At 43.3% G+C, this 11,735-nt stretch overlaps 1 long non-coding RNA gene across 1 annotated transcript; it reads left to right on the plus strand.

Moving 5' to 3' along the window:
- Positions 1-9,527: 9,527 nt before the first annotated feature.
- Positions 9,528-10,429, plus strand: LOC126991786 (uncharacterized). The gene is made up of 2 exons (XR_007745845.1): positions 9,528-9,679; positions 9,735-10,429. It is a non-coding gene; the product is annotated as an uncharacterized LOC126991786 (long non-coding RNA).
- The last annotated feature ends 1,306 nt before the right edge of the window (positions 10,430-11,735 follow it).

The raw sequence follows: 11,735 nt of genomic DNA on the forward strand, positions 1-11,735 counted from the left end.
AGATGCATTACCCTAAAGTACCAAAAAGTTTCCCTAATAACCCTACTTTAAGACGCAATTTACCCCAAACTGGAAGCCCTGGAATTAATGCGCCATATGGCTCAACTGGTGCTGTGTCTGCCCACAACGGACAAGAACAAACCTGTATGAATTTTTTAGTGTACTTAAAAGTTAGCGGAGGAGGAACTACATTTAGAGGAAGTTAATTGACAGGTACGCTAACTGTTTCCAAAGTTAGCGAAAACGCTAATCAGCTAACGAAAAAATTAGCTTCGCTAATTAGCGGTTAGCGTATTAACGGAGCCGTGCCCACCACTGTCCCCAACCTAATTTTCACGTCGCTTTGCTGAACACTTCTTCGTGTGTTCAGCATGTTCAGCAAGTGTTCTTCATTTGTAAAAAAGATGAGGCTGGGAGCACACACTACAGCCGCGCGTGGCGGCGGTGCTCATCTCCATTCCGTTGGCCTTTGAGCCTGTGGTGGGAGAACCCTTGACCCGACACAGTGCCAGTGTGACACCCGGGTTAGCACAGCGTACCTTCCCCAGGTGTTCCCAGGTGCCCGTTTATAGATCAGTCCCAAAGGGAGGATAAGAAGCTGGGTGGTCTGCACGCCGACTGCCGAGGCCGGGATTCGAACTCGGGCCCGCAGATTCGTAGTAAGGGACGCTACCACAGCACCGCGGAGGCATAATAATCGCAGGTACAGTTAATTACCTTGAGTTTTTTAATCTTTCTTTACGAGGGAGGCAGCCAGGAGCAAAACAAAACGAACAGAATAATAAAAGATAACACTGAAACAGCCCGCAAAAACATGCTCAGCGCACAGGTACAGTTCGTGTGTTGCGTTGTGTTGGGGAGTTGTCTTCACCAAAATCTAATTATAACAAGTCTGGTCACTTCCCGCGAAAATCTCGTCGGGCTCGCGCATGACGTCACGCTGCCTGCAGAGGCGGGGGCCGTTGCGTGGAACCGAGTCAGTCTGCAACGAGACGGGGTCGGGTTTACAGCGTTGACGTGGACCAAGATGCCTAATATATGTGCTGTAGGTGGCTGCACATCCAATTATGTATAAACACAAACGTGGAATTATTTTTCACAGCTAAGTAAGAATGGTATACTTGAAGTTAATAAAGAAATAATAGAATGACTGAAAAGGTAGTATATAGTAGACATAAAAAATACAAGTCACCCATACGTTAGTCTGTTTTCTGTCCTCGGACCATAGAGGTAGAATTTGTGGAGTCGACATCAGCCCTAAAAAGTGAATCCGCCGAACTGTCATTGTTGTGGACACCTGCCAGGCTGCCAGGTCAGGTATTTATGAAATAGATCTACCGCATCAGTAAATGTACAGTACTCAAAAACACCACCATCATAATGAATGAGACGGGGTCTGGAGTTAACAACTAAGGTAGTGGACGTGAGCTCTCACCCTGGTATCCTCATCTTGCGGCCCTAAAATGAGAGTTCGGCGGCTTCACCTCAATGAATGGGATTAGCAGGCCGTGTCGACTCCACCAGTTCTACCTCCATGCCTCGGACCCACCGAGGCAGTATGACGTCACCTCTTGCCACGCTTCTCCTGCGCCTGAACAGACTTGACATGATTAGTCTTTGGGATAGACCAAGTACTCGGGTGGTGGGTAGAGGGACGTACTGAGCGTGGGCGGAATGACCATGTGTCATGCCCCGAGGGTTACTCTTTTTCTCTTTCCTTTTCTCCTACACGTTCTCTGCGTGTACCGAAACACACGAGAACTTAATCAAGGCCAGGAGAAGGTATCCACTGGCTGCCTGGGATTGAACCCGCGACCAGCGTGACGAGAGAGCCACTCCCTACCGAGTCGGCCAAAGAGGTACCCCACTGGCTAAGTGGGTTATGGGAGGCTTCACCCCTATGCTGATTAATTTGTGTTGACAATGTCCCTTTGAGACATAACTCCACAATGTCCCTTTCAGACATACCTCCGATTCTCCCATTTTCTATTACCCTCGGAGAGCATGGGTCATCCTACCTATTACCCCCTTCCGGAAAACTCAACAGAATTGCAGGAGAGGATGCCCACCGATATGCCACCACTGTCATGCCCCGAGGTTTACTCTTTTTCTTTTTCCTATTCTGCAACACATCCTCTGCGTGTATCGAAACACGAGAAATTAATCAAGACCAGGATAGGGTATTCGCCGACTGTCTGGAATTGAACCCGCGACCAGCGTGACGAGAGAGCCACTCCCTACCGACTCGGCCGAATAGGTGCCCCACTGGCTAAGTGGGAGACTCGTTCATCAGGCATAGTCGCCGCACTACACATGTAGCCCACTTGAGGGATAGACCAAGTACTCGGGTGGTGGGTGGAGGGACGTACTGAGCGTGAGCGGAATGACCATGTAGCCCTTGAGGGATAGACCAAGTAGCCTACTCGGGTGGTGGGTGGAGGGACGTACTAAGAGCTGGAGCGGCGTGGTGGTGACATTGTTAACAACCGCTGCACTGTGTTATATGCATGCACCATGTAGCACCAAAGGCCGTGTTTTCCATGCCAGGGATGATTAATTTCCTGCGAGTAAAACTCTTTTTCGCAAATAATATTTTCATATGAGCATCATCTCTATGTATACTGCTGAACTATTGTGTGTGTGTGTGTGTGTGTGTGTGTGTGAGAGAGAGAGAGAGAGAGAGAGAGAGAGAGAGAGAGATGCCCTTTGGTTCGGTGATTACTGCTTCATCATAGTTTTAAACGTCACATCGACGTCACAACATAAATGCATACACGATGGCGACGCCTAGCCTCGCTACCTGTGCCCGTATATTTTAGCGAAGTTTACCCTAAAATTGCTCCTACAAGAGCCGTAATCATCCACATTTGGCACCTAAGCCTATTTTTACCAATTAGGTAGGAGTCTCAAACACCCTCTCCTAAAACACCATCCTTGTCCGACACTGTTAAAATTTTATTTTCGAAAAACTGTGACATGGATGGCCCCTGACACGCTCAGTAGACTATTACTTTAGATACCACATTGACTAAGACAGAAGGAAAGACAAATGTAAGGGAGTAGTAAGCTAGGCTTTTAAGTAGTCATGAACCTGAATAACGTAGTAATAACATTATAATTATGCAAATACTAAACTAGGCTATTTACTAAGCCATGAACTTGAATAAGGTAGTAATAACATTATCATAATGCGAATAGTAAACTAGCCTATTGCCTTAGCCTTGAACTTGAATAAGACAGTAATAGCAAAATTACAAGTGTGTGAATAGTAAGCTAGGCTATTACTTAAGCTAGCGCTATGAAGTTGAAAAAGACCGTGTGAAAAACATTGCAAGTATTAACATAAGCTATTATTAGGCTGTGAGGCTGACTAAAGTGGCAAGAGAAACATTCTAAGTGATAATATTAGACTCAAAGTATAATCATAACAAGCAAGTTCGGGCGCTGGAGAGGCGTGGCAAAGAGGTGACGTCATGTTGTCTCGGTGGGTCCGAGGTATGGAGGTAGAATTGATGGAGTTGACACGGCCCGCTGATCCCATTCATTGAGGCGAAGCAGCCTAACTGCCGCAAGATAAGGGATACCCGGGTGAGAGTTCACGTCCACTACCTTAGTTGTTAACTCCAGACCCCGTCTCATTCATTATGATGGTGGTGTTTTTGAGTACTGTACATTTATTGTTGCGGTAGATCTATTTCATAAATACCTGATCTGACAACACCTGGCAGCCTGGCCGAGCCCATTAAGGGGCAGCCTGACCTGACCACCTGACACTTGACAGGTGTCCATAACAGTGCGGCCCTAAAAATGATAGTTCTGCGGATTCACTTTTAAGGGCTGATGTCGACTCCATGAATAATCCTCCATGGTCCGCGGACAGAAATCGGAGTAATTGATGGGTGACTTGCATTTTTTTTATTTTGTCCACTGAATACTACCTTTTCAGTCATTATATTAATTCTTTATTAACTCCAAGTATACCATTCTTATTTAACAAAAAATCATAATTCCACGTTTGTGTTTATAATTGGATGTGCAGCCACCTTCACCACATTTATTAGGCATCCCGGTTCAAGTCAGCGCTGTACACCCAACCCCGTCTCGTTGCAGACTGACTGTCCCATAGGGGTGGGCAGGTACCGGTACCAGTACCGGTACTAACGTTACCAGCTAAACGGTACGGTACCGGTACCAGATTGCTCGGTACCGGTACCAGTTGCTCGGATTTATTTATTGGATTTATTGATAATTCTTCATGTCCGATTTTTTTTTAGGTTGCTAATAAATATTTTTATTGTTATTAGACTATGATCGAGTACATCCATAATAACTAGAGACCGGATGTTTAGGCAAAATGCCATAAATGCCTTTTTTGCCTTTTTTGGGTGATTGAGAGTGATATTGCCTATTAAGGAAAATATTAGCCTATTTTGCCTTTTTTACTTATATTTTCTATAAACTTGAGAAAACATAACTCTACGGACTATACACAAACATTTTGGAAGACACAGTGAATGTTGCCAAGGTCGAAGCTTCAATAATAATTGAATGATTCGAATGATTATTCGAAACTTCAATAATAAATTATTAATTTATTATTGAAGCTTCGGATAATCATTTGAATAATTCATTTATTATTGGACTTCAACCTTGGCAACACTGGCTTGGCTTGGCAACATTGTTTTCGTGAGCACAACTTCCCTTCACATCACTACCAAACCAGTTTCCAGCACGAGACTAGACCACTTCCTCACTTCAACCAAGCCAGCCTTATTGAAAATAGATCAGACGACTCCTTTGCATCACAACACACTGAATGATTTTGTTCGGGAGTTTGGAAGTGATGTTTTTTCCACGGATGGATCAGTGCTATTTTGCAAAGTCTGTGAAAAATCAGTGAATTTCGAAAAGAAGTACTTCATTGCACAACATGTTCAGACTGCTAAACATCAAAATGCTGCAAATAAGACGAAACCAGGAGACCAGCAAACGAGCCTGTTGAGTACATTTTCTGCATCCACCAGCCGCAAGTCTACCTTCTCCTTAGAGCTGTGTAAAGCTTTTGTTGATGCCGGTATTCCATTGTGGAAGCTAGAGAACAAGTCTCTAAAGCTATTCTTGGAAAAATATACCAAACAAGCCATCCCAAGTGAGTCTACTTTAAGAAAGAATTATGTGGACACACTTTATGACTTGACAGTGCAGAGAATTAGGGAAGAAGTGAAGGATAAGAAAATATGGATTTCAATAGATGAAACGACAGATGTCATGGGTAGATATGTTGCAAACGTAGTTATTGGCACCCTGGAAGTTGATCAGATGTCGAAAATTTACCTGCTTTCCTCAGAAGAACTAGAGAAGACCAACAGTTCCACAATAGCTCAGCTTTTTACAACAGCCCTGACATTGCTTTGGCCAGAAGGCATCCATCACAAGAATGTTCTACTCTTCCTGACAGATGCAGCACCTTACATGAAGAAATCAGCAAGGGCACTTCGAGTTCTTTTCCCAGAAATGATACACCTAACTTGCTTAGCCCATGGACTTCACCGAGTTGCAGAGCATGTGCGTGGATTGTTCTCTAGTGTTGATAAATTCGTTTCTAATGGCAAGAAGATTTTCCTTAAGGCTCCATCAAGGTGTGTTACATTCAAGGAAATTGCACCTGAACTTGCATTGCCACCACAGCCAATATTAACCAGATGGGGGACGTGGATTTCGGCAGTACTGTACTACACTTCTTATTTGGACAAGTTTGAAGAGGTCATAGAGAAATTAGATGAGAGTGATTCGTCTGCTGTCCGTATTGTGAAGGAACTGCTGCAGGATAAAGTGCTACGCAATGATCTTGCATTCATTGCATCAAACTATGCAAAGCTACCAGAGGCCATCAATGCACTGGAGAAAAGAAACATGGCCATGGTTGATGCTTTGAAATGTTTTGAGTCTATCATCGAGGATTTAAGTACAGTTTCGGGTAAGAAAGGAAAATCTGTCCGTGAAAAATGTGAACAAGTCGTTGCTGCCAACAAAGATCTGGAGACTATGAAGAATATTAGAAGAGTTCTAGAAGGAGAGAATGATGCAGATGTTGGAGAAATGGATCCGTATACTGTGGCATGCTTTAAATATGCCCCTGTTACGTCAGTGGATGTGGAAAGATCCTTTTCGCTCTTCAAGCATCTTCTGAGTGATAGAAGGCAAGGATTCAAATTAGAATCCATCAAGAAAATGCTTGTTATTTCATATAACCAGACAGATTAACTTGCATATCATACTGTATATATTTGTATTCATACATGTGATAAAGTTCTTGTTTCAATGTTATTACTTCCTTGGGAATAAATGCCCTTTTTGTGCCTATTTCGACTTATTATTTTGCCTTTTTGCCTGCCTATTTTTGGAGTTTTTTAGTGCCTAAAGATCTGGGCTTTAATAATAACTATACATGCTATTTTTTTTTCGAAAAAATAAATATTCACTTCATTCAGAGAGAGAGAGAGAGAGAGAGAGAGAGAGAGAGAGAGAGAGAGAGAGAGAGAGAGAGATTTACATAGATTTACATAGAAAATTAGACCACACAGACCCCATGGTACAGACTAGGTGGTCTGTCCTTAAACCTAAGTGATTTTACATTAATCAGAAGGCTCCTAAACGTTGCATTTCTACTCTAGTTGATATTAAGTTGAAGGAAGAGAGAGAGAGTTTTCTTTACAGGAAATTTGTTTGGGAATTTCATCATAATTCATTAAGAAAAAAAAAACTCCTTTGGGTACCGGTACCGGTACTAACGGTACTTGAGGTTTCGGTACCGGTACTACCGGTACTCATATTAACGGTACTTGCCCATCCCTACTGTCCCACTCAACGGCCCCCGCCTCTGAAGACAACGTGACGGCATGCGCGAGCCCGACGAGATTTTTGCGGGAAGTGACCAGACTTGTTATAATTTGACTTTGATTAGACTACTAAGGATTTCAGAGGCTGTGCGGCCTCGTTTTTTGGGAATAATATCGTAACGAACAATCGTATCGGTACGAGATTTTGCGACAGTGTATTTCACACACTGCCTTAATTTTGAAGGGTATCGCCAACCGCCACAAGTAGAGAATAAAGGCACTTGTCCCTATACCAAGAGGGTAAAGTCATCAGTGTCAGGCAAAGATACGAACACAACTACCAGAGGCTCCGCCCACCTTGTTCCTCTTCCCTCCATCTCCCGCCTCCTCCCTTCTCCCTCAATATCTCTCTCTCTCTCTCTCTCTCTCTCTCTCTCTCTCTCTCATGTAGCTTCGTAACTATAATGAATGAAAGGCATGCATTAATTGTAGTGGCGTTATATACTCTTTCTAATACTGATAGGCATCCTTTAAATAAAGTTGAGAGTAGGGTAACGTGTTACTTACATAGCCTAATTACCTCCGTAACTATTGGTAGCGTAGTGGTTTGGTGGTTTATGGTGTACGTTTTCGTAGGGCTATTGTATAGCATGTACCTACTGATAAAAGTAATGGTGCTCTTATCGCCAAATTATAGTGGTGCTATTAATTTTATTGTCAGGGAAGAGCTGAAAGTATGGTAACGGGAAGAATTGCGAAGGTATAACAACAAAAAACAAACGAGAGAGAAACAAATACAAGCGAGCAATCGTTCTACCATCAATCATGGTAGTCATCATTTACCACCTCACCCTACTCTCACATGTCATTACGTCCACGGCCCAGATGTGTATCACTATGCTCAAAATTAAAGTCCCAGTATCACATCAAGCATGCCTTAATTGAAAAAAAAAATCATTCTCGAGTATGTATGTATCTTCCAGAGAGAGAGAGAGAGAGAGAGAGAGAGAGAGAGAGAGAGAGATTGAGGGAGAAGGGAGGCGGGAGATGGAGGGAAGAGGAACAAGGTGGGCGGAGCCTCTGGTAGTTGTGTTCGTATCTTTGCCTGACACTGATGACTTTACCCTCTTGGTATAGGGACAAGTGCCTTTATTCTCTACTTGTGGCGGTTGGCGATACCCTTCAAAATTAAGGCAGTGTGTGAAATACACTGTCGCAAAATCTCGTACCGATACGATTGTTCGTTACGATATTATTCCCAAAAAACGAGGCCGCACAGCCTCTGAAATCCTTAGTAGGCTATGGCAGGCTACCGTAATAGCAACATTATAAATACACACAGAGTAATCAAGGTAACTAAGGTACTGGGTAAGGCGGTGCTGGTAACACTGAAAGAAACTCAGGAACAAGTATTGCCAGGCCAGGCCTTGCACGGCAGGTGAAGGGTAACACACACACACACACACACACACGTGGCCGCCCGTCTCACAACAAGCACAACTGTCAGCCATTCCCTCACCACTCACGGGTCTCCGAGGGCCGCCTGCTGCCCCACGCCCGCCCCGTCAGCAGGGGACGCGGGCAGCGTCGGGCGTGCCGATCACGGGTCAACACACAGCTTTGGCACACACGAGCAAGGCACCGGCGGCCGCCTCCATCCTGCGGCGGGTGCTACTGAAATGGGTGCAGCGAGGGGCGGGGTCTTGGTCTTGGTCTGGGCATGGGTCTCGAATGGACACAATAGGGGCTGAAGTCACGCGGGTCGGTGCTACTAAAATGGGTGCAGTGAGGGGCGGAGTCTTGGTCTGAGTCTCGGCATGGGTCTGGAATGGACACAGGGGGCGTGGTTTCCTCGGCGTGGTACACTGAAGGTCGCAGCGGAAGACGTTACAGAGGCAAAGCTTCCCGAACAACACCTGCCAGGGCCCGTATCCTCGACAACTATTAATACTAAACTTGGTATTAACTTTCGACTTTGGTATTAACTTCACTCTCAAAGTGTATTCTCAACAACTATTAGCCTAATACCTACTCTTAACTTTGGTATTAACTTGAGAGTGCTGGCGAGGACTTCTAAACACTTAATAGTAAAGTTAATAGTGAAACCCAGACCCAGACCCATATCAACATGGCCCCCGGACTTCCTCGTCCAGCCCGCCTCCGCAATTTAGAGTTTGATAGGGCGCTTTGGAACTGTATAACGATGGTGAACTTGTCAAGACATACATATTAGACCGTGCAGGAATGGAGTATGTGACTGATTTGGTGAGAATAGAGCTACAAGATCCAGTTCAAAGGGAGCATTCCCTCACCCCGGGGTTGAAAGTGATTTTGACTTAAAGGTACTTGGCTACAGGAAAAATGCTGCAGTGTTCAAGTGATGAGTTAGGGGGTAAGCCAGAGTAGTGTAAGCAGGGTGATTGTGGAAACTCTGGCCGCCCTCAGTGACCCGTAGGTAGTCGGGAGGTTTATCCAGTCTCCCCTTGATATGGTGGAGGTCCGTGTAAAGCAAGCAGAATTCTACCAACTTGCCGGTGTTGTGGGAGTGATAGACTGCACCCATGTGAAAATAATGGCACCAAAGGAAAACGATGTAGTTTATGTCAACAGAAAAAAATAATAAACATAGCTTGAACATACAATTAGTGTTTGATGCCTTTGTTATTGATTAAAATGTGATATATTCGAGTTAAGGAAAACAAAACATGGGAAAAAAACTTTTATTTGTAGCAGAAAGGTACACACATGCAAATGAAAAAGATGACATTAAAATTGCATTAAAATGTCATTTAGAATATGATTTATAATTATTGCTGCCGGTTATTCATATTGAGATAATGGTGGTAAGAAAGCTTGTTAGAGACGTCTGCCAGTGTGAGGGAGGAGGAACGAAAGGTCGAGGTGACCACATCGCGAACATCATGACTTATGAGTGAAGTAAAACGAGGTTACTTGGTTTCTGTTTACAAAGTTCCAAGTGGAAAAACAACTTTATTGTGAATTCAGTGTATACTTTTCTGGAGTATTGTGTTTACTGAGTGAATTGGTGACCAATCTGTTGCTATTTGTGTCTTGCTTGAGGATATTCATCATTGGATTCAAAACTATGGTATTAATGTGCAATAATCATCATAACAAAATACGTAGTAATTAATTATATATGTCAACCTATTTATTTTCATGAGATCATGGTATGACCACTGAAAAACATAGCTTTTTATCTTGGCTCCATTACAAATTCAGTATATAATTACTCTATTAGTGGACTCTAGTTTTCAGCATCTTTTATTATTATGCCAATATTCTAAGCACTCAGCTTGCAAAGATGCTTAGGTTTATGTTGTCAGTTTGGGTCGGACTTATGTGAACACTTTACCAAGTGACCTAAGATTACTCAATGCTCGCAAAGCTATGGTATTAACGTGCAATGGTCATCATACCAAAATACGTAGTAATTAATTATATATGTCAACCTAATTATTTTCATGAGATCATGGTATGACCGCTGAAAACATAGCTTTTTTTTATCTTAGCTCCATTACAAATTCAGTATATAATTATTCATATATTCAATAAAGTAGTGGAATCCAGTTTTCAGCATCTTTTATTATTATGCCAATATTTTAAACACTCAGCTTGCAAACACGCTTAGGTTTATGTTGTCAGCTTGGGTCGGACTTAGGTGAACACTTTACCAAGTGACCTAAGATTACTCAATGCTACCATATAGGTATACTACGTCTTTGATTGTGAATTCATCAGAGAGCACTGGAGAGCAGCATGAGTCTAATTAGGTGCTAATGAATATCCTGCCTGCATCACAGATTACATAAAATGCAAATATGATCAGTGCCTAAAGGTGTTATAAGCTAATGATGGTAAATATATATATATATATATATATATATATATATATATATATATATATATATATATATATATATATATATATATATATATATATATATATATATATATATATATATATATATATATATATATAAAACTGTCTGCCCTAATGTCCCTCCCACTTTTGAAGGCCAAATGACGCCCCTGATTGTAACAACGCATCTTGTAACACCCATGACTGGGTGCCGGTGCAAATCTCATTTAACACCGAGAAATTAATTTAGGCTCTAGGGAACTCGGAAAAATCCAAGTTAGAGAGTGCTGGCTGTGGAGATTGAACCAGTGACCTTCGACATACAAAGCCATGTCTGTCAGTCGAGCCAATAAAGGTAAAGGTAAAGTTGGGGCATACGCTATAGCAGCGCGTGGCCTCGGTGCTCATCTCCGTAACATTGGGCCTTGAGCCTGTGGTGAGAGGGAGCCCATTACCCCGGGACACAGGGCCAGTGTGACATCCGGGCTACCACAGTTTCCCCAGGTAGTCATTTATCGACCAGCCCGAGAGGGAGGATGATCAGCTGGGTGAGCTGCACGCCGACTGCCCAGGCCGGGATTCGAACCCGGGCCCGCGTAGAAGCCAGGCATGCTGACCACTAGACCACGGAGGCGTATTGGAGCCCAATCTCAAGTGAACCCACTCACAATGGCACACAATTTTTTTTCCGGTAAATTTTGTGCTTTGAATGAATTTGCTAATCATTTCTGTCGAAAAACAGCACAAATTATTTTTCACCCCTTCCACCCTAACCTCCTCAGTAATAAAAAAAAAAAGTGACAAAATCATAGCCTTGAGGCAGTAATATTCAGCCCCAGCATCAAAAAATTATACTGCTGCCCTATGAAAGGCATCTCTTAACTCCGATGAAGTAGGTGGTGACTGGTGGAGCAGCTTCATTGTCATCCCTTGCAGTGGCAGGTGTCATTGGGCCAGCAGATGATGAAACAGTGGCTGGTGTCATAGGGCCAGCAGATGATGAAGCAGTGGCT

This window comes from Eriocheir sinensis, unplaced genomic scaffold, assembly GCF_024679095.1.
Source record: "Eriocheir sinensis breed Jianghai 21 unplaced genomic scaffold, ASM2467909v1 Scaffold34, whole genome shotgun sequence".
In the NCBI taxonomy this organism is placed as follows: domain Eukaryota; kingdom Metazoa; phylum Arthropoda; class Malacostraca; order Decapoda; family Varunidae; genus Eriocheir; species Eriocheir sinensis.